The 24,458-nt window shown below is 43.0% G+C and overlaps 1 protein-coding gene across 8 annotated transcripts in view; it reads right to left on the minus strand.

Moving 5' to 3' along the window:
• YAP1 (Yes1 associated transcriptional regulator) overlaps positions 1–24,458 on the minus strand; it is a 110,267-nt gene that overhangs the window by 78,696 nt on the left and 7,113 nt on the right. The gene's annotated exons all lie outside the window — the stretch shown is intronic.

The following is a 24,458-nucleotide window of genomic DNA, read 5'->3' on the forward strand; positions in this document are numbered from 1 at the left end:
TTTGATGCCAATGACTCAGAGGTTGAAAAACAACTCACAGCAAAGCCATTTTATCAGCATCTTGAAGCTCTTCATTAGCCAGGTGACAGGTGCTCACTGTGGACGGTATGTGACCCACATTGGGCGGGACACTTCACGTCCAAGTCAGCAATACAGAAGAAAGCGCGCCCTACACAAGTCCCTTTACAAGTAAGCGAAGGGACCTCCTCATTGGGATTCTGAGTGTTTGGTATTTATTTACTATTAACTACTAATAATAACTGCCTTAAACTACAGGGAAAATATCTGGAAGTTACGCAAAGGCCCCTCCCGGCCACTCGTGGACACACAGCTGTGTTCAGTAGGGCGGTGTGGCCTCCAGCTAAGCGGATAGTGACACAATGCTTGGGGGTGAGCACTGTCCTTGACCTAAGTCCAGTCCTCCCTCGCTTTTTAGAGGACAGAACTGAGGTTCATGATGGACTTGACCCCATGCCAGAGACCATGACATAGGATCTGGAAGAGGGAGAACTAGAATTCAAGTCCCCTTCCAATCAGCTTTTTCCTCTGCAACCCCAAACCTCTCCCATACCACACCAAAAAAACTAAATCCATACCACACCAAAAAAACTAAATCCAAACCGAGCAGTAATATCTGAGCTATAACTCATTTAAAACACTTCCTGAACATATACTAAATGCCAAGTACTGCTGACATCAAAATGAGTAAGACATGGTTCCCGACCTGGAGAAGTTTCCTACTAGAGGAGAAGAGCCACAACGAGGACATTTTAATAAACAAGGATAGAGAAGGAAGCTCACGGTACTTTTGGAGAGATTCTGGGTCCAACCTGGGGACACAGAGGACACACAGAGGAGGTAACTTTCAAGCTGTGCAATGAGCTGGTTGAAACGGCAAGAAAAGCACTCCCCGAAGAAGGGGCAACATGAGGTACCTCAGGGGTGGTTTCTGTCCGCTCCGATAAAGGAGCCCAAGTAGATTTCCACTAAAGCCCTCTGGCTGAAAAAGATTAACATGATTCTAGTGATCAAATACATCTCTAGACATTACCAAGTGCCTCCGGGGATCGCGAGGACTAAACCAACCATGGTTAAGTCTCAATAAAGATCACATTCTACTCCTAAGAGTCCCGTAGCTAACATGCTACATTAAAACGTTATCATTTAACAAATACTAGGCCAGGGTGCCTGGGTGGCTTAGCTGGTTCAGTGTCCCACTCTTGATTTTGGCTCAGGTCGTCATCTCATGGGTTGTAGGATCGAGCCCGCATCGGGCTCCCTGCTCAGCGGGAAGTCTGCTTCTCCCTCTGCCCCTCCCCCTGATTGTGCTCTCTCTCTCTCTCTCAAATAAACAAATAAAATCTTTAAAAATAATAAAAATAAACCAAAAACACAAATACCAGGCCAATGGAGATAAACAGAACAATTTTAAAAGTAAGACTAGATCTAGGAATACATGAATCGCCAGGATAAGGACGGCCACACACCTCGAGATGTGCAGAACGTCCATGCTGTTAATAGGCACAGATATGGTTCAACTTCCAAGACTGCGGAAGAGACCATTAGAAAACACTAATACTCTTAATGTTTACTTATTAAGAATCAAATTCTGTAACTCTGATTCCAAATTCAGAAGTCTCTATTATCTCTATATGACAGGAACTTCTACTTATCACCAAAAAAAATCCCCAAATGCTCTCACATTTCCTATGCTCTTTCCAAGTGAGGAGAGGTCTAGCGGCTTGTTCTTACCAAGGGGCTATGAGAAACTGTTTCTCTTTAGGCCCAAAGCACAGACAACAACAGGTGTGAATCTTGCATTTCTCTGTCCTCTCTGCGATGACACTAAAGGGCCACGTGGCAATATCACCCGAGATATACACCAGGGATGCCTGAGTCACCACGGGGACGGAGCACCCTGGAAAGCTGCCCAATCACAGAAATTATTCTGTGAATGAGAAAGAGTTCAGGCACTGAAATCTCTGGGTCATCTGCTACCCAGCATAACCTAGCTTCTCCTAATACAAAGTACAGAAAAGTGCTGCTCTTTCATGTGTCCCCTCACACGTCCTTCCTCAAGGATCTTCATAGGTTCTAAACTCCTCCTCTATCACATAGGAATAAACAAGGGTTCAACATGTTCACTATGATTATGATCCTGGATGAAAAAGGGAAGGGAGGACTTAAGTAGACCTTTCTCCAAAGAAGATGCAACAAAGGTCAACGAGCACAGGAAAAGATGCTGTCACCACAGCCCCCGGGGACACAAATGAAAACCACACCAGCTACCGCCTCACACCCATGGGGGAGGCCTACCACCAAAACACGGACGACAAGTGTTGGTGGGGACGTGGGGCAGTTAAGGACCCCCCGCGTATCTCACCAGCTTCTGTTCTCTCCTGCAGACGGGCGGTCCACTCCTTACCCAGCACACGTTACACTCCTCTGACTGCATCTCCCGGCACAAACCAGGCCTCTTCGCTCTCTTGTCCTGCAGCCCCTTCAAATTCTGACCCCGTAACAGCTCGTTCAGGAAGCTGTAGGTTGACCACTGGCTGGTGTGATCACCATCAGAATGGGCTCATATTCCTTTAATGCACTGCTTTGGGGAAACAATCTCACGTTTCCTCCATATCCTCCAGTATGGTGTTTTGCCCACTGTGGTCACTTTAATAACTTAAAGAAACCCATGCTTCAAAATGTGATAAAAACTACACATACAAGACAATCTACCAGAACACCACAAAGAGCAGTAAGAACAAGCTCCCTCGTGCTACACCTTTACCGGAGAGCGGTCTGCTCGCACCCAAGGGCTCACACACGGAGCACAGAGCCTGAAATACAGACAGATGGTATCAACCAGTACCGACACCATGCGTAACTCATTTGGGTTTTTTTGGTCTTTCTGTTTTTCTAATTCTCCCCCTTCACTGAACCTCCACCACCTGTGCAATAAAAAATGTAATTTGTATTTGTTCTTAACAACAGACTAAACGGATAAAATGGTGGGTAACGGGCAACAGACGTGTCAGACGCCAGCGTGCCGTCCAGAGCACAGTCGGAGGGCCTCTACGCGGGCCTGTCCAGTCTAAGCGTCCCGGTGCTGCACAGCTGCCCCGACCCGACACAGAGCCGGGGTCCGTAACCCGGCGCACCCAGGCCGTCCCCAAACCACTAAGCACACAGTCACACAAGGACGTACTGGACCGAATGAACCACTGCTGAGCAGGACGCAGTTGTAGGTCCTGTTCCGTCAGTTCTTATCTATTACACAAGATTTTCCAGACAGATAAACTGAATCCAAACCTGCCCTCCTGCAGAAACACGGGCTGGCTATCATAAACCTACACTTCCTTCAGCTTTCAAACCAGCGGTGTTCTTAGGCTCCTAGAGAGCCCTGAAGCCAGGTATTTACAGATAAGTCAGGATGTTTACTTGCAATTTAGAGATCAAAGCTGCAATCTCTCTTACAAGTCAGCTAAGAAACAACCAAGTGTCTCAGGTTTATGCATGCCCTGTTTTCTCGTGTTACGAAATGGCTACAATTTAAAACAAACTAAAACCATTAAAAATTCTTATTTCTAACACAGACTGTACTCTGTACTAATTATTCTAAATAATCAAGGATAGTCATAGTTATAATACACTTAGAAAAGTCACAAGGATGATTTTAAAGCTTTTTAAAGACTTTTCTAAAGCTTTGTTTTACCACAATTCCACAAGATACTCAAATAACTTCTATAGCCTAAATAGTAAATGTGTTCCATCTCTTTTTTCATGACTATCATTCTAATTTCTTTTTTTTTAATGTATCAATTTTTTTAAAGCCCATGTTGTGGCTGGCAGAGAAAACTACTATTAAATATAAATACAAGGTTATAAAATTTTTGTTAAGAACTACTGAATAATTTTTAGAATAATTCTTTGGTAGAATAAAAGGATGGTAGGAAAAAAAGACTTCCTAAAAACCCTAAAATAAGAAAACCCCACGAGGGACCTTCTCAGGGGCGGAGAGACCCCGGCACTAACAAGAGCCCATGCTCCTTTGCTCATCAGGGGCCCAGACGCCCATCTTCCTTCCGCGAACAGGGTGTAGTTCGTGTCCTTCAGGAATCCATATTAGCAACTGAATTTAATGATTTCAAAAGGTAGGAGAGACCCAGAAAGATCATTTTAATTAACTCCATACTCTAGCATGTACACTCCCTAATGGGAGGAAATTATCTTCTTCTCCTTTCAAAGTAACATAATTTATTCATCAACTGGACATCACCTGTGCACATACGTAAGGATTTTCCTATCACTGCTTGAAGGGCCAATCTCAGGGTACTTAACCCCTTACGGAGTTACCACACAAGGCTTATTTTTATAGGAGTGATTTAGAATTAAATACTACTAAAGCTCTCTCATTTTAACTTATTGCCTTTCTTTTAAACCCAATTTAGTTTTTTACTTTAGTTCCAGGGTAGTTAACATACGTGTTATATTAGCTCCAGGTGTACGAGACAGCGATTCACCAGTTCTGTGTATCACCCGGTGCTCACGACAGTAGGTGTCCTCCTTCATCCCCATCCCGCCCACCTCCCCTCTGTGTTCTTTAGTTAAGAGTCTGGGGTTTTTGTCTCTTTTTTTCTTTGTTCTTTTTTTTTTTTAATTCCACATGAGTGAAATCATACAGTATTTGTCTTTCTCTGACTGACTTATTTCACTTAGCGTGATACCCTCCAGTTCCAACCATGTCGTTGCCAATGGCAAGATTTCATTCTTTTCTGTGTCTGAGTAATATTCCTGTGTGTGTGTGTCCACACGTACACACCTCTTCTTTATCCACTCACTTGTCGGTGCACACTTGGGCTGCTTCCATAATTTGGCGATTGTAGATAATGCTGCTGTAAACACTGGGGTGCATGTATCTTTTCGAATTACTGTTTTAATATTCTTTGGGTAAATACCAGCTGTGACTGGATCGTAGGGCAGCTCTATTTGCAATTTTCTGAGGACCCTCCACACTGTTTCCCACACTGGCTGCACCAGCTTGCGTTCCCACCAACAGTGTAGGAGGTTCCCCTTTCTCCACATCCTTGCTGACACTTGTTATTTCTTATGGAAATTATCTTATTTCTTTATAGTGTCTGAATATGGACTAAAATTTGTATCTAGAGATGACTAGCAGGAGTGTTCTATTACGTCACACCACAAATCCCCACGAGCCACGATGAAGACTGTATGAGAAGAGTAGCTTCAAGGACACAGCACAGCGCCTGGCTAAATATTCACTTACATTTTAATACAGAACAATGGATACGAGCATGGATTCTGGCACCAGCCTGGCAGAGCTGGAACCTGGCTGTGTCACCTATTTGCTATAGGATCTCTGCCTTAGTTTCCGCATCGATAAAATGGGGATAACAGAGTTGCTGTGAGGATTCACTTAGTGGCTCCACAGGAAGGACTTAAACCAGTTCCTGGCACACAATAAACACTCAACAAATGCTAGTCATCCTTGTTATTACTGTGGATGGATTTTAGGGTAAATCATGCCCGTGAAATTCACCTGGGTAGAGGAAAAGCCAGATGAGGTGTTTCAATCGCATTCAACACCGTGTGAGCATCAGCGGCCAGGGGCTGTGTCAGAAGAAGACTCAGAGCTACAGCCCCAACGAAGCGGACAAGTCCCGGCACAGGACCTTGTTTCTCTGCGGCGTGGACCTTCTTTCATCAAATCTAAGAGCTCAGGGGCGCGTGGGGGGCTCAGTCCGTTAAGCGTCCGTCTCCTGGTTTCAGCTCAGGTCGTGATCTCAGGGTCCTGGGATTCAGCGCCGCTTCGGGCTCTGCAGGGAGTCTGCTGGACACTTTCTCTCTGCCCATTTCCCCTGCATTCTTGCTCTAATATAAATGGGTAAAACTCAAAAAAAACCACAAAACTACAGAAGTTGCGATGGGGAGGCTCAAATACTGTCAATACAGTTAGGGAAGAATTTGGGCCAGTGTCTGAGCCTTAAATGACTAAAATAAAAAATGGGCAGAGGCTGAGGAGACCTCCTCAGGTGAGCAGCCCTAACAGTGGGCACAAGGGCCTGAACTCGCACACACTCACTGGGGGTGCACGCTGGGGGTGGGGGGTGGTGGTAAACTGAAACAAGGCTAGAAAGGAGATCTGGAGCCAGGCTTCGGACCCCCATCTCCAGGTGAGTGGTCCCGCTGACCTGTACACTGCTTATACGCGTCTTAACTAATTTATAACAAGCAAATCTGACTCAACTAAGTCAACCTAAGCAAATTTCTCTTAAGTGACGTTTCTTAACTACTCGGGTCAGGTAAGAGGGCTTCTCTTCTGCATCTCCCTGGTGGACCATGATTTTGCAACCACTTTTGTCCCTGAAAGACTCCAAAATACTCCGGCATCAAAGCACCGCAAATTTTGAAGAGCATAAAGGACAAGATGAATAAGCAAAGGAGTAGAAAAAGTAGAAAATACACAGAAAGCAGCTTGGATCTGAGAACAAGAATCCTGAACCTTGTCCATCAAATGCAGGCCCGTGAGGCTGTGTTTGGATTGTGAATAGTTCAAACTAACAGGTTGAAAGATATGGTCAATCTTTTACAAATATTTCACGCCTCCCGGACGAACCTACTTCTCACGCTTCCCACCAACTTTTCTCTGCCTTCTTTATTTTCTCAGTTCAGTACTGACGGTTTCTAGAGTTTAAGTTTGCAAGGATGAAGACTCTGATGGTACGTTTACCACATGTTTCAAGTTGGTCAGGGCTAACGTTACCACAGACTTCTTTGCGCACCTGAAGACACCTTTTGGAGGGGCAGGTCTGCCGTACCAGTGCTGCTGGCCCTCCAGAACTCCTTCGACAACTCTGAAGAAATGGTGCACATCCCCCTCTCCTCCCCACAAAGAAACAGCTGCCTGTCCACTCACTGACGTACAAAACCAACCAGGGTATCTGGGATTCTGACCAATTATTGGAGAACATCGTGAGCACTGAGCGGAACTCCAATCCTTAAGCAGAGTACCTCTATTCTTAGGAAACAGCAGGGTTTGGTTCAGTTGGCAACACTCCGGGCCTTGGGATCAAGAGGTCACAGTGTCACATTTCACACGAGAACTCCAGTTTACAACCCGTGCTGACACTCCTGCAGAATCATTCAAGAGGCATTAAATGACAGTTCCATTAAAAACCAAGTATCCTGCAAAACTTCAAACCTCAAAAGACAACATGGAAACAAAACTGGACATACTAACTGTTCCTTTAAACAACAGCCCATGGGCCTAGAAACAGGAGAGAGAAAGAGAGTGCGAGTGACTAGGTTTTGGCCAAACGTAGGATAAATGAATTAGATTTCATAACAACATTGGCATTTGCTTTTAAACACTGCCCTGGTTCCAAAGAGAGTGGAGCAGCATGTGCAATAAAGATCTCATTAACAGTCAGCTCTGGTGTCTAAATATTTCTATTAAATAATTTAGCTTCACACTAGGGTGGGGGGCTAAAAATATAGGAAAAATTTTTGCAGAAATGAGAGGCCGTATCAAGAGATTTCATGTAGACAATCCACAAGCACACGACTCAGACAGGGCGGCACCAAGTGATTAACAGCCCTTTACAAAAATAGATAAATAATGTTGCAATACACACGCTCTCATCTGAAACACTAGGCTGAATTCCTGAAAGCAGAAGCTGATTCTGTACTTTAAAACAGGCATCCTAGCAAAATCAGTAAACCTCATTTAAAATTTACACAACAGCTTTCTTAATGTAAAGAACACCGGAGTTCCTAAAATGTCAAGAGGTAACTTTCCTTAAATAAAACTATGTTTTCCCTACTTAAATTTATACGATGAAATATTTTCCTCCCATGGAAATAAGTCAGCCCTAAGATCATGTTAAAAACTCTTATCACTTGAACTAATTTTGGGCATAGTTGGGGAAAAATTATGTGTGGGTGGGTGTAAATAAAGTTTTCTAATGCCATGAATTTTTAGCTTTCATTTTCAATGGGCTTGGTGGTATCACGACTTCCAGTGCTCGAAGAGATTCCGTTAGGACTCCTGAGCACAGGTCTGGAGCCAGAAGGCGGCCAGGAGGTCATGCCGCCCCCCGCACGCACGCACGCTCGCGGCCTGCCAACGCCGGAGGGCCTCCCAGGGCACACCTGACAGGCCGCACAGCCGCTGTGTTGACCCCGCGTGTCTTTACGACCAAGTCCACTTTGTCTTCCTCAGGTACTGTGAACAAAGCCATTCCTGTTGCTTAACATTCCCAGAGGTGGGAAATTCCAAGCAGGACAGATCCACTAAGGAAATGACCATAATGAGTGTCCATTTGAATCTGCTACCGTTTTCAATTATTTTGTTAAGAGCAGGACGACACGAGCCTAAATGAAACCCTTACTGACTCTAATCTAGTGCATAGGCACGGACATGTAATCTGTTGGACTGGAACACTGACTTTCAGATAAAGCAAGATGTCCGCGCAACCTCTTCTCTCTTCGCACCTGCACTACGTGACCGGCTCTTAGCAGTAAAAAAAGCCGGGTCACACAGGACGAAGAGAGGCTCCGTTTGCAGCCCGAGCAGCACTCTCACACGCTCCACTGCATACACACAGACGTAACGAGGGCGCCTCGGTCAAGCAGCAGGTGGGCGTGGTGGCAGGAGGGGGAAGCGCTGAACGGCCAACCGTATGACACGAAAATCCACCCATTTCACAGCTCGGTGCATGTGTTTAAGCATATGAAGGAGTACGTAAGTATACATGAAATCTACCAACTCTTCTCACTTCTTTCAACAACTATTTGATAATCATAATCCCTCAGGAAGCTTTCGTAGGAGTAGGTAATTCACCCTTATTGGTGTCGTTTCTTCTAAGGAACACGGTAAAGAAATTTAAGCACACAAAAGGCAGATGAAACATCTTTTTCTAGGCAAAAATAAGTAAATAAATAAAGCATCCTATATTAGTTCACCAAGTGTTTGTTAATCCCGAAATGAGTACTCAATATTGAACAAGCCGCTATGGGAAATATAGTGCAGACTTAACTCAGTCTACCAAAAGATCTGTTGTAGGACCAAAACTAAAAAACTTTTATGATCATAAGGAGATAGCTATCGATTGAACAGAAACAGTTTGTGGTGAATCTGTATGTCTCCTCACCTCTTCAAGAAGATGTGCCATCTATCTATATGACCCATCCGAGACCACACAGAGCACTAGAGATGAGGCCTGGTGAGTGCTCCTGCTAAGTACTCACACGGCAAGCCTTCAAGACACAACGACCCTAACGGTAAAGCAGTAAGAGCACTCAGATCAAAGGGGGTACACACAACACACACTCAAAAGGAAGTGTCTTCCTATGTTTTTCTCTCAAATTAAAGCTTCATGCAAATCACTACCCTACTCACAGGACATCAGCCTTCTTCCACACCCTGGAATGAAGAAAGCACCGAGATACCATCAGCAATTGGTATTACTGCCTACAATGGGTGGAAAGCAAAAACTCTAAGTTACACTTGACAATCAAAACAGTCCAAAATTAAATTAAAACAGTGAAGAAGAGATCCCCAAAGATCTGGGAAAAGTGTGGGGCTGCTTGCGGGGCCCGGCCAGCCATGGCCAGCACTGCCCGTGGGAAGCAGGAGACGCTCCCAGGGGTGGGTCGGAACTCACCGTGTCTGTGCTAACAGGAGACACCGATGAAGAAAAGCCGAAGGTTAAATCTGCAATTCTTGTTTCTAGTACCTTCAGATAATAAGCAACTAGTGACATGTCGGCATTTTCTCAAACAGAAGCAGTATTTCTTAAAATCAGTGTGCATTCTTACCAAAACTAATCACCGATTCTTCATCTGGAAAGGTCAGCCCTGTCTTCCCTAACTCCATCCCTGAATATCAATTCCATCTTCTTTCCTACCTAAACCCCTTCATGTCAGCGTCTGAGCTTTTTAACTTCCCTTTTCCTCCAGAGTTAAGTCACAATAACAAAAACCCCTCCTCTAAATATATCCCTCCTGTTGCCCAAGTTACTAAGTGTTTTTGCTCAACAGTGGTTAATTATCTGGTAAACTTAGTATACTCTATGCTAAACGCAAAGCACTGTAAATACAACATCATGACAGAAAATACTTTATACAAAGGCCTGGGCAGTCACGTGAAGGTGCTCACGGAGCTCCAGAGTTTGAGATCACACACTGCAATCTGCTAAGTCCACGGAGGAGGAAAGCAAGGCTCCTGGGGGCAGGGGACTCAGCCAGTCAGCGACACGACTGGACATTCGCTACAGGCCAGACCCTCTGCTAAGTGCTGGACACAGAACGCTGAACCAAAAAGGTCCTTGCTGGGGAGGGGGGGCCGGCAAACAATCAGGCAACTGAAATTCAAGAGGGAAAGTTTTTTAAACCAGATGCAGGATTTTACTAAAAGCACAGATTGTGAAGTTACTAAACCACAAATAGAGCAAAGTCAACAAAAGGATTCACTATTCAGTGTAGAATAAAATCCTTCTAAACAACCAAAGACTAAACTGCCCCACAAACCTCCAACACAGCAATCTCTTCTTTTTCTGGGTTACCAACACAGACGATTTAGGGCGTTCCCCACTGTTTAGCTCATGCCGTTTGTAACTGTTCCCACACACCTCGCCTCCTAACTGAGGACAGGGGCCCTGTGGCTCTCGGTCCTTCTGTTCCCAGCTCTGAGCACGGCACCGAAGCCTTCAGAAGGCAGCATGACAGAGGCAAAGGACTCAGTATTTCTGAAATGACTGGGAAAGGCGCCCAAAAGCAGTTCTCAGCATTTTTTGGTGAGCAGTTAATATGTGCTGGCTCTATGGTGGGGGGGGCGGGGGCAGTAAGTAAGTCTGTAGGTGAAACCCGACTCCCAGCAAGGCCCATGGGAGGCCAGAAGAGGGGACCATAAGGCAGACTTGGGGTAGGAAAAATCTGGAAAGACACTCTAGGGGGGGATGTGTATTTCATCTAAACAGTTGCTGGAAGGGGAGCGGGGTGAGGAAATCCAAACAGCAGTTCCCAAAAGCCACCATTCTGCTAATGACAGAAATGTCCAAAATCTCAGCTTAGGTTAAAAACTAAGAAATTTCTCTGGATTGTAATTGCCACCATTAAGAGACTCACTATTTCACACAATCTAACTGTGGTAATCAAGGGGATTACTCAGAGATTAGGGTGCCCCGTCATGTGGGGGACATCCTGCGTTCTTCCATGTCAGGGGTGGGGGGAGGGGAGAGCTGCAGACACAGTAAGTTAGGAAATACTTATCTCCTATAGATAAATGTCAGTGACTAGAAAACCATTTCAAATAGCCTATGTTATCATAGCTACAAATGTCAACACTTTCAGAGAATTAGAATTAAAAGCAGATTTCAATTCTTATAACATAAATCCTGATTCTATAAACTGATGCTTTCTTGAAATTAAAATTACAGGTATTACTAAAAACCATTTTTCTCATTTAAAATTTTCCTGAAATTGAATGCAGAACAGTGGGAAAATTGATTTTTTTAATAGGGTGAAGAATACTGTGGAACAGTGCCTGAATTTTTTATAGAAAAGCTACCAAGTTCTAAAAGTTTGACACGAAAGAAAGGTTGTAAAATTCACAGATTAGAAGTGTCCTGTTGAAGATAAAACTGCTATTAATTTTATCCTGAGCAGAAGGAAGCTCACTCGTTTTCAGTTACTGCTGTCATTTAAGCAAATATAATTTCCAACAACATTCGGATAACCTAATTTCATTCAATGATGACAAAAAAAACCACAGATGAGACTGTTTTATTTTCTACCACTATTAAAAAAACCCCAAAGGGGGCGCCTGGGTGGCTCATTCGTTAAGCATCTGCCTTCGGCTCAGGTCATAATCCCAGGGTCCTGGGATTGAGTCCCACATCGGGCTCCCTGCTCAGCGGGAAGCCTGCTTCTCTCTCCCCCCTCTCCTTGTGCTTTCTAATAAATGAATAAAATCTTTAAAAACACTACACACACACACACACAAACTCACCCCAAAACTCTATGGAGAAATGAATGTTTTCATAGGTAAGCCAATCAAACTCCTCCCAAACACAGACTCCAGGTCTAAAGGATGTATACATTAAATTGGAATTCCTTTGATAGACAACTCCCAACATCTGTTTTTGTGAGCTTAAGCAAAACTGCTGGACAAGTTCTGCATTTGCTAAGACGACCTGAATTTAAGCAAGTACAAGGGAGTGGGGGCCGGGGGGTCACTATATTCCTGGATGCTGAACAGTTTCCTTCTATCCCACATCCTGGCTTGTAGCAGCAGACCCGGGCTCTCGCTGCACGCAGGCCGCAGGGCGGGGGCAGCAGGGACCGCGGGCAGATCAGATTCAAGGTCTTGCTCAGCAGCTTTGCCCTGATGGCTTCAGATTGCAGGCCTGAGGAAATGCTCCAGAAATAGCGGCTCTTTTTTCTTGTAAAGCCTCCTCATAGACCTAATACAGCTCCACTACCAAAAATGGAGGGGTCACCATAGACTTTTTCCCTTTTTTTCAAGTCCCGAGAACAACTAGGGATATCCTGCTAACCATGTTACTCATTTTGGGAGTATGAATCACAGGGCCAAAATCTGATTCACAGTTTAAATTCAACTTTTAGATACCATAAATTACAGTGAATTAAACCATTTCTGTAACTACTCAATTCACGAAGAGGAAAAGAACTGCTGTTTTTAGAGGCCTTGGTTCTGAAATCAAACGTAGGAGAACGTGCTAACCCCCCAAGTGCTCGTTCAGACGACAGGTGGGACGGGGCCACAGCTGAGCAACATCGGCCCCCGGACGCACGTCACTCGCTTGTAGGTGTACTCATACACACACGTACGACTTCATCGTTCGGACAACTCACCGGTCTGTAACGAACGCAGCCTCAATGAATAAATTCAAATCTACCAACAAGAACAATGAAGATTTTTCTCACCTCGGTGGAATTTGGGTAGGGAGAGAAAGCAGCACCGTAATTAAATCAAACACTAGGCGGTACCTGAAGGCCATGCTCGTTTCTGCTGCGGTTTTCCGTGTGGATCCATAACTACGTTAATCCAAAGCTAAATAACTTAAAAATAACTTAAAGACTAACTTAAATATTTAAAAAAAAAACTTAAAATAAATAAAATCCAAGAGGCAAGTTTTAGAGGATGATTCGAATTAGACCCTAACTGGAATTCACGATCTTGAACACAAAACCCTCAAGTGTAACCAAAAAGCCCATATTCTGTCTAACCCACTAAGTGGTTTCAAAATAACCTGGCTGATCAGATGGTGTCCAAAAAGGGATACACTTACCAACTTATATTATATTATTCACAAAAAATGAGATTTTACTTAATAGTATAAACTGTTTTCCAATGAGATTATGTTCCCCCCTGAATTTTTTTGGCCCCAGATGGTAATTCATCTATCCTGCACATCGTTTTTTAAAACTTCCCATCTAAGTGTGGTGGACAAACACATGGGCAAGGTATTCTGCAGCTCTTCCCATCAAGGAGCACTCTACTTCCCAAGCCCCCGAGTCTGGGCTGACCGTGTTTGGAGCTTAGACCAACAGGACCTCTGAGCGCAAGAGAGCAAAAGAGAGGTCTCAGGAGCACACAGCAGGAGGGAAGCCACTTCCGAGGCAAATGGACCTCAGAGAGAAACGCACCTTGCAAGCACGTGGGAGAAATCCCGGGTCCTGTATCAGCCCCCCAGCTGGAGACTTTCTGCCCTGGCAGACCAGCACACCCAGACAGCCTGCAGCGGGAGACCCGCACGTGCTTTACTGCGGGGGCTGCGATCTGAGCGGCTGCAGAGGGGCTGCTGCTGACTCGACTCACTTCTCCACCACCAGCCTTCCTGACTACCTGAACTACCGATGGACTCCGGAGCCACAGTAAACTTGGAGTTAGGTAAAGAATTCAGAATGTTCTGCCCCCACAAAACTTTAATAAATTTAAAATCCTCGAGTGTTTTAAAAAACAAAATTTAGGGGCGCCTGGGTGGCTCAGTCAGTTGAGTGTCTGCCTTGGGCTCGGGTCATGATCCCAGGGTCCTGGGATCGAGCCCCGCATCGGGCTCCCTGCTCGGCGGGAAGCCTGCTTCTCCCTCTCCCACTCCCCCTGCTTGTGTTCCTTCTCTCGCTGTGTCTGTCAAATAAATAAATAAAATCTTAAAAAAAAAAAGATAAAACTCAGTTTCCATAGTAACTTATACTGATGATAGGCAGAATATTAGATTTGTTTTACAACTTATTTACTTTTTTAAAAGATTTTATTTATTTGAGAGAGAGAGAGAGAGAGAGAGAACGCATGCATGAGCAGGGGGAGGAGGACCAGAGGGAGTGGGAGACAAGCAGACTTCCCGCTGAGCAGGGAGCCCGATGCGGGACTTGATCCCAGGGTCCTGCGATCATGACCCGAGCCGAAAGCAGATGCTTAACCGACTGAGCCACCTAGGCATCCTTGTTTTAAAATTTATTTTAATAAACTGATTGATAAATAACCACTCAAATGTTTATTTGGTTTTGGTAACATAAAATGGACTAAACCATCTGATTCTGCTTGTCTGAAATGAATTCTAAAGTTTAATTTAAAAAAATTCTTTAAATCTCTGAAAGTTTTAGATATCAGCAGCTTTCCAGTACAACTTTAACACGTAAAAAGCCAAGGGCACCGGGCTGACTTAGCTGATGAAGCATGTGACTTGACTGTTGTGAGTTTGAGCCCCACACAGAGTGTAGAGATTACTTAAATAAATGAAACTTTAAAAAAATAATACAAATAAATAAATAAATAAATAAAATAATAAAATAATAAAATAGGGGCTCCTGGGTGGCTCAGTCAGTTAAAAGTCTGCCTTCGGCTCAGGTCATGATCTCAGGGTCCTGGGATCGAGTCCTGCATCGGGCTCCTTGCTCAGCAGGGGGCCTGCTTCTCCCTCTCCCTCTCTCATGAGTACATAAATAAAATCTTTAAAACATAATAATAAAATAAAAAATAAAAAACAAAAAATTGTAATTCCTTACACCATACTTTGCTATTAATTCTATTTGTGCAGCATATGAAATAACGTATGAAAAGGACCCATATTCACTTCTTATAATCCTGATAAAGTTTACGTGGGAAATGGATGGTAAGCTGCGTTTAAACAGTACCAGAAAAATGGAAAGAAACCCTTTCAACTAGCATTTTCTGATAAATACTGTCAAAAGATAGCAACAAAAAAATCTTAAAATAGGCTGCAACATCAAAATAAACTTTCAAAATGCATACAGGATAAAATTGTAGTTGACAATGTTCATTTAATGGGTGGTCCTCACTTTTAAAACATTTTTTTTCCAAGCAGTGAATTAGACCAAACCATTTAATGGTTTTTCAAGTGTTATGATATTGGAACTGTTGTTTTTTTGTTTTGTTTTGTTTTAATGCCCAAAGTCAGTGTACAGATTTAACCAGTTAATAGGCTCATTTTGATGAAGGGAGGGAGTCTGTCAAAGACACAAATGTCATTCAAGAGGAGAAGGGCAAACCTTTTAGCTGCTCCCAGAAAACCTGTGTGCAGCTCTGTCTTGACTCCCCACTGGTCCACCTCCACAGACACGGAGTAGAGAATGCCAAGCGCACTCGCATGACTGGACGAGAGCCTTTTCAGGGTCCCCCTGCCACCACCTCCTTGCTTCTCCCCTGGACTCCCAGTCATCTTCTCCCCACTGGTATCACTTTCCAAAGACACGTTTACTCCTTCTTCATCTAATTCGAAAGCAGTCAACTATTCATTGTCCATGGAACAAACCTGTAATAACCTAACGTAGAACTACTGTTCATTTGCACCCAGAAAACATGCAGTACTTTTTTAGTAGCCCTAGTTATCTGAGTTTAAGAACAACCTCAAACTTATAAAGTTAACTTCAGAATACAAGAAGTAAATCCTCTAGCACCTTTTTAGGATGGAGTTGAGTAGCCCCAGTAATTATACAGGGGCTTCAGGCATTAATCAGGCTGGCCATCAAGCAGTGCACTCGGAGATAAATGAGCAGTCCGAGGGATGTCATCCGTCAATAAATACAGCAAGAACAAAGAGGGCAACATCTACCTTTAGTGAGCTTATACTGAGTTGGCCGCAGCAGGTTCTCCAGGGAGAGTCAGCAGTGAAAAGGCTAACAAGAGGATGTGCAAGAAATCGGAGTCTTGAGACCCCGCCAGTCCTGACTGACATAGTATGAATTTGGTCCCAACTCCACAGAGTGGGACCCAGCGAACCTTAAAACAATGTCTGCTCCCTAAATCCACTAGGCAGCTATTTATGACATCAAGAGACCTCAAAGCATGTCTACTGAGCTCAAAGAAAATAACGAGGAAGTGCAGGGAGAAAGACCATTAACTCCATCAATGTGAGCGACCCAACACACACCACCCAGAACCGAGTGGATCTTTTTCGAGGAGAAACACCCTGTGTTTACGCAAGTGGAGGGAGTCAGGCTACTGATAGGCTGTGCCAATTCCTACCTATAGTGTGCTGGACACGGACTGGAGACTCATGCACGCGCACAAAGGACGTGCTTTGTCTTCAAATAGAGGACAATGATCTTAATTCCATGTATCACTGTCTAGTAACAGTGTTCATTTTGTCACCCAGAAGAAGAGATGTGTACCAGTCCTAACAGGAAAGTCTGCACGCCCTCCAGCTGGGAGGGGTTAAAAATGATCCTATTACATCATCTGGAGCCCATCCAAACTACACAATTTCGGAAACATAACCTATATCAGTCTGAACATGTGTAGAGGAAAAACAGAAACATCTGTATTTTGGCCAACTCTTCCCCAGAGGGCCTTAAAAAAAAAAAAGTTATGCAGGAGGGTTCAGTAAATTTTAACTGTGACCCCCAGTACTGGTAAGGATTAGTTCCAGGCAGGTCTCAGAAATCTCCATTTATTTAGCTCTCTCCTAACCTTAGCATTTGGCTACTTTTAATACACATCCCTACTCTACATATTTAAACTAAGATACATTGATTCTGTTCCATTCTTCTACACCATACAACAGTTTAATACCTTTTCCAATCCAGAATTATCCACTTTTTTGGTATCATTTCACACTGTTCTCTGATGGCTAGAGTGCTCTGGTCGGTTTTGTATTGGTCATTTAGGATTTTATGTGGTTTTTTTAGAAGGTTTTCCTCCTCTTCTTCCACAAAGGATTTCCATATGTAACTGCTTTTTACCTAATCAAGGCAGAGGCTGCTGACAAAGTGGATCTGGATAAATTCAATGATGTTAATGACAAAGGGGCTTAAACACATCTCAGTCACTACTATGGGTGAATCCATTTCAAACTAAACCCAATTTTCATGAAATCCTAACCACTTACCTCTCCACGGTTATACTCACAGGTAGAAAACATCCTAGATGGTTTTATTTTACGACATCTACAATAACCTCCTGAAGAATGAGCACTTGCCAGGCAAAGCAACTGCCAAAACTAAGATAAAACCAAGTCATGTATCTCTGGGGGTTAGCCTACTAAGTACACCGATAATATCTAATCAGTTTAGATATGCACACATGTTTCTTTATTCTAAACACCATCTATACTGATGCAAACCACGGGGAGGAAGACACGAGATGACTTTGTAAGGTTGTTTTATTTTACAGCCCTGTATACCAATACCAAAGAACTTGAACATGACCTACAAGCAGGAGCACCCCACGGTCACATGGAGGAGCAGGACTCAGGTCTCCCACACTTCTGTGCACATGATTTCAGAATCCAAGCCCTCTGAACAAAATGCCTATTGCCTTGCTGTGAAAGCATACAGTTCCCCCTTTAGGAAAATCTAACACATGAAGATACAAACTAGCACAACTCTCACTAAAGGGAACAGATTAATTGAATTAATCATCTGTCTAATAAAAGCATTTAATGAAGTATTCATTAAAAAGGGATCCTGCAGGGGTACCTGGGTGGCTTAGTCTGTTAAGTGCTGGACTCTTGGTTTCGGCTCAGAGGATGATCTCAGGGTCGTGAGATCGAGCCCCTCATTGGGCTCCATGCTCAGAGTGGAGTCGTTTGGAGACTCTCTCCATCTGCCCCTCCTGTTCATGCTCTCTTTCCCTCTCTCAAATAAATAAATAAATCTTAAAAAAAAAAAAGTGATCTTGTAATACGTAGGTCGAGTCATATGAAATTGTCAGTAGTCACTGTGTGGAGCTTAGAAGATTGGGCAACTTCACATAGTTAACCTAATAATTACAAATTGGATTCCTAAAAATTCATTTTACCTACAACTTTTTAAAAAACTATTGCACACCCCCCTCCTGGCCCAAGCAGGAGATGGAAACCGATGTTACAGAGAAACGGACCCAGAGGCTCTGGATTCAGACACCTGGCACGGCCGAGAGCAGGGATGAAGCCCCTTACTGCGACGTTGTTGTGCCCTGAGCCACGGCAGTCAGTCTTACCCACCACCACCAGTGCTGCTAGGGAGAGGACAGCGGGTTTGTATCTGCAGGAACTGGCCACTCCAGGAGAACGGACATTTAGGGCCCCACACAACTTGAGGACCTGGTTGGTCCCAGTTATATCACTCTACAGTGAAGCCCACTTAAGAAATGAAAGCAGCAGAAGAAAACTTCAAAAGAAACACCCAGGTGCACCTGGGTGATTCAGATGGTTAAGTGTCTGCCTTTGGCTCAGGTCATGATCCCAGGGTCCTGGGATCGAGCCCGGTGTGGACCCCCCTGCTCAGCGGGGAGCCTGCTTCTCCCTCTCCCTCTGCCCCTCCCCCTGCTCATGCTCTCTCTCTCTCTCTCAAATAAAATCTTTAAAAAAAGAAACACCCACTATGTCAACAATTCTCAGGAAAAAAAACACAAAAAACACACCCACTATAAAATCCTCAAAGAGATATTCTATCACTACATCCATGAAATAAGAATGGCATGTTATTAAAAATAGCAAAGGAACAATGAGCTCAGAAAAAGAATCCCTGGAAATTTAGAATGATGAAGAGCTTTTGGGGAAAAAAACAAAACAATGATTAAAAAATTAAAAGCTAAGTTAAAGGAACCTTCCAGAAGGCATAACAAAAGGATAAGGGGAGAAAAATAGAGAAGATAAAATTAAAGAGTTATTCTGATGAGCAGGAATTCCAGAAGAAGAAAATAGAACAGACTGGAAGAAGTTATCCAAGAACGGATAAAAGAAATCTTTCCCAGGACCCAAGGCCAAGCTGGGCATCTGCCCCACAGACCTGAAAGAGGAACCTGATTTTCCAAGCCGTGAAATCTTTACAATGAATAAAAAAAGGTACATACCAAGGCATATCTTGAAATTTAAGGACCCCCCCCCAAAAGATAAAGACAAAAAATACTAAAATCCCCACAGGAGGCAAAATGGGTTTAACTGTTCAATGAGAAAACTGGAAGCTAAAATAAAATGGAGCGCTGCCTTCAAAACTCCAAGGGAAAACAATCTTAGCCTTGAATTCTACAACCTAACTGCCCATCAAATGTCAACAGACAGAAATATTTTTAGACACAGAGGATCTCAATGCAGTTACCTACCATTCACCCCTTTCCTCAGTAAATTCCTGAAGGATGAGCCAACTCTAAGGGTGAGCAAACCAAGAAAAACAGTCAACAGAGTTCCCAAAAGAGAAGAGTGATGCGGGGACTTGCCAACGCGGGAGCCCCCGTCCTCTGAAGCAACCATTCTAATCCAGAACACAAAGACAAAGGAAGGACTCAGGGCTGTTTCCAAGGGGGCAAAACACCAACAGAAACACTAATGAAAAACAAGGCAATTAACAATTCCAAGAAAATATCAAAGCTGTTCAGAAACTCCTATGTATTATACAGCTCAGCTTCAGGCAAGCCGGAAAGAGCCTTAACACTGTAAAAGTACCTAACAAAAAAATTATAGAAATTATACTGGGAGGATTAAGGAAAGAAGGATTTTAGGAGGCGCAGAAACTTTAAGAAACAGCAGTGCAGCACATTTTATAAATACAGAGTTTTCTTAAGTATGTGGGGGAGGGGAGAGATCTCAAAGGAGTTCCAAGTGCTTGCCTTGGGAGAATGCAAGCCAGAGATAAAGAAAAGTGGGCCAGAACTGCCTTTCTTCTTTATAAACCTTATAGTTCTAAGGGACTTTCTAAATCTATGTATATGTTATTCCCCTCAAAATTAAATATCAAAATACATATTTATATGTGAGGCTATGAAAATGAGACTCTTCAAACCCCTCTCCTTGGCAGAATCCAGGTGCTTCTGCCCCTACTTTCTTCTTTCCTGAATCTTCCAATTCCCTCTAACGAACACGTCACTTTTATAATAAAAGAAAATACTAAAAATCCACAAAATATGATTGACACATGGAGGAGGAGGAAGAGGGAGCACAATTTTATAAATGTAAAACAAAACCCCACATTCACGCTGACAAAGAGAAAGACAATCCCCACCTTACCCCCACCTCCTAGATGATGGGGTTTAGCTCCGCCCCAGAAGCTACTCCACGTTAGAGGCACTTCAAGATACGTGGGAAGTTAAATTTCAAACAAGTTTCTGGTCCACATTCAATTTTGTCACACTCTGAGTAAAGCCATCGTTACTCGAAACCCCAAACCAAACTGTCTATGTCAAAAAGCACATCTCTCGGGGTGCCTGGGGGCTCAGTCGTTAAGCGTCTGCCTTCGGCTCAGGTCATGATCCCAGGGTCCTGGGATCGAGCCCCGTGTCGGGCTCCCTGCTCCACAGGAGGCCTGCTTCTCCCTCTGCCACTCCCCCTGCTTGTGTTCCCTCTCTCGCTGGGTCTCTCTGTCAAATAAATAAATAAAATCTTTAAAAAAAAAAAAAAAAAAAAGCACATCTCTCTAAACGTACTTCTTAGTCAAATAAAGACCTTACCTGAAAAACAAAAACCCTCCTCACTTTAGTTTAAGTAAGCAATTGCAAGAAGAAAAAAGAGCTTTTAACAAACGCACCCTCACCACTCCCAAATCAGGACCGGGCTGCTGAAGAATGTGCGAAGTCTAGTGACTAACACCACCCATGAAGGGATAGAGAAGCACACCAGAGATAGCCAAGTAACAGCCCTAACCACAAATAAAGCACTGGAAATATCTGGTGGAAGAAAACAGCGATATTTTAATAGAGACCCTTATTTGCGTTGTTCCATAGACTTTCCACATTATTCAGAGAAACAACATCTTATCAGTTGATACGTTCATGGTTTTGATTCTTCTCATGCTAAGAGCCAAATGATTAAACGGACCACTTTTTCTTGTCTAAAATATTAAAAGGGAAGAAGAAAAAAAAAGGACCACTGTGATCTAGACCAAACTTCTTTGTTAGCTTTTGGAAGGGGTCAAGCCCTTCGCAAGTACAAGTGCTTCCCCTCGTTGTAGCACTTCTTCCCGGGGAACTTGGTACTTGAGCAACCAGAGCCCTGAAACAGTGCTTCTTCATAAAAACAGCACCGTCCCCTTCATGGCTTGCAGTTCTGATGGATCCTGAAGACCTCCCTTCATCCAATGCTACTCCACTATTATTAAACTTTCAAGTCATAATTAATGGCTAAATTATACTATTACTGAAGGGGGTAAATTAAGTATGAATAATCTTAAATCTTAACAAATGATTTTTAAAGTGACTTCACTTTGATTTGCCCTAAGCCTAAACTTCAGTACACATTTTGACAACTAAAAGGTTAGGCTTAGAGTCTGCCTCTCCCCCAAATCCTTAAGGTAAAAGGCAATTCAGATTCATGCTAGCAATACTATTTTAGGGTGCTAATTTACATTATTTTTCTAACTACCAAGTAAAACTCATTACATTACTAATGGGGACTGATCTCAGGATTTCAAAAACATGTTTTCTTAAGTTTCAACTATTCAAATGGTACCTAGTTTTTTCTTTTTTTTTTAAAGATTTTATTTATTTGACAGAGAGAGACACAGCGAGAGAGGGAACACAAGCAGGGGGAGTGGGAGAGGGAGAAGCAGGCTTCCCGCGGAGCAGGGAGCCCGATGCGGGGCTCGATCCCAGGACCCTGGGATCATGACCCGAGCCCAAGGCAGACACTCAACTGACTGAGCCACCCAGGTGCCCCACCTAGCTTTTTTCTTCATAGTTAACATGAGGCTTTTGGGGAAGAGTATTTTTGAATGTTATTATTATTATTTTTTAAGATTTTATTTATTTGACAGAGAGACAAGAGAGAGAGGGAACACAAGCAGGGTGAGTGGGAGAGAGAGAAGCAGGCTTCCCGCGGAGCAGGGAGCCCGATGCGGGGCTCGATCCCAGGACCCTGGGATCATGACCTGAGCCGAAGGCAGACGCTTAACGACTGAGCCACCCAGGCGCCCCTGAATGTTATTTTTTATAGAAAATGAGCCTACCATCTTGCAGCCAATTGAGAGTTTGCTGTGTTTCACTGTTAGTTTGTCAGCTACCTTTCTTAGTTCACACAAAAATTGCTCATTTTTCTCCTCAGGAAATAAATTAATCTCTATGCTCTATTTACTCTGTCACATCTGCTACCTCCAAACTGTTTTTCTTCTGCCCCTGTACTCAACCGTGCCTCCAGTTTTTCTGCTTAAATCACGTGGCACTGTGGCCATTCTTGCCCAGGCCACCCACCCACTGAGCAGAGGCAAGCATTTCTCCTGGGGGGGGGGGGGGGGGAGTTTCATCTCCCCCCTCCCCCCCCAGCAAGACAAACAGGCACACTCCGGCACTCCCCTCAGACAGGGAAACACTCTGTGATTGCAATTTGAACTTTTTTTCTTTTTGCAGCTTAATCAACATTTAATGGCAATATTACAAGCTTTTCATTTTTAACGGGAAATCACTTGGGTTACCCTAGTCATATCAAGAAACCAGAAAACAGAATAGCCTTATTCTCTATGAAGCTGTTCCTTTTTAAAACATCCAATCTGTATCATGGTAACATATACTGTGTTTTTAAGTCTCCTACTGGGCAAGTGTGTGGGAGAAGCATATGTCAAATTATAGTATGAAACAGTTTAATCATCTCCTTTAATCAATACATTTCTGAGGTAGCTTTAATTAGGCCAGTGGAACATTCACTTCTGAAGTAACATGTAGCAAAAAAAGAAGCAAACCAATTATAGTGATCAATAACATCTGCAAGGCAAGTTCATTTAATGTTGAAATACTGCCTAAGTTATATGCTGTGCAATGTTGAAAATCTCTGGAAAAATACCTTTTTAAAATGTGGATCAAGATACTCAATATAACTTTTAATCAAATCAGGGCCACAAGAAACCTTCAATCTTCAAGGACTAAAAACACTATGGCCAGTTATTCAGAAAATGACAAATAACAGAAATGAAACAAAATCATCTTTAAAAATTACAAGAACATTATTACAGCAATGCAAATTTATAGACTTTTAAGATCACTGAATCAGATTTCTTAAACCATATTATAATTCTATATCGTATATTATATACAAGAAGTTCTTTGTAACTATTACCATTAACAGTTACCAGGTATCAGATTCAATAAAATAAAACCTGAGAAGTAAAAACACTCCTTGTAACCAGAAATATTATAGAATACTAATTCAGGAAGTTATTCAGCAGCTTATAAAGAAATAGGAAGTTGTTGACCACCTACTTGAAGAACCATTTCCTGTAGGAAAACTATAAGAGAGCTGAAGAAGGCAATAATTCTCAGAGTAATACAGAGAAGAATTCTTTTAAAACAAAAGCTCAATACACAATGTTGACAAGATTAGTTTTAAAACAGTGAACTCACGAGCATAGATATTACACACAACATACAGACGGGGAGCTTTCTTCACATACTTCACAATCACACCAGAGCTCAATACGTGCTAGTGATAAATGCAGCTTCCTTCCTTGCCACTTGCCAGGCTAAGAAACGTCCTTTCTCCAGATCTCACTGAGCTACGGAGGGCTTCAGAAATAGCAATGATCACTTGCCTATAATCCTTCAGTACTTATGCTGCTTTGAAACTAGAAGATGGGTCAACTGACCAAAACGTCATCATCTATGGTCACAAGGCAACAATTGGTTTCCAAAGTCAACATTTCTAACTTTTCAATCAAATTACATCACCTTACGTGTCTGGACCATTCACAGTCAGATTTCTTCATGCCAAGTATAAACTTCAACAAATTATATACTTTGTAACTTACGAGTTAGTTCCAATGATTATCTTAAAAGATGTATATAAAAATAAAAAAATAAAAAGATGTATATAGCAAAATACAGTTTTTCATTGTTGAAAGAGTATAAAGTAAGTAACTAGTATAAATCTGCATTCTACATCTTGATGGCACTAAGAATCTTCTTCAGACACAAGAAAAATATAAATATTGGTCCCAAACAGAGCCTGACTTGAAAACATCACATTAGGATAAAAATGAACTTGGACAACAGCAACTTGGCT

The sequence above is a fragment of the Halichoerus grypus genome, chromosome 11, assembly GCF_964656455.1.
Source record: "Halichoerus grypus chromosome 11, mHalGry1.hap1.1, whole genome shotgun sequence".
Lineage (NCBI taxonomy): Eukaryota > Metazoa > Chordata > Mammalia > Carnivora > Phocidae > Halichoerus > Halichoerus grypus.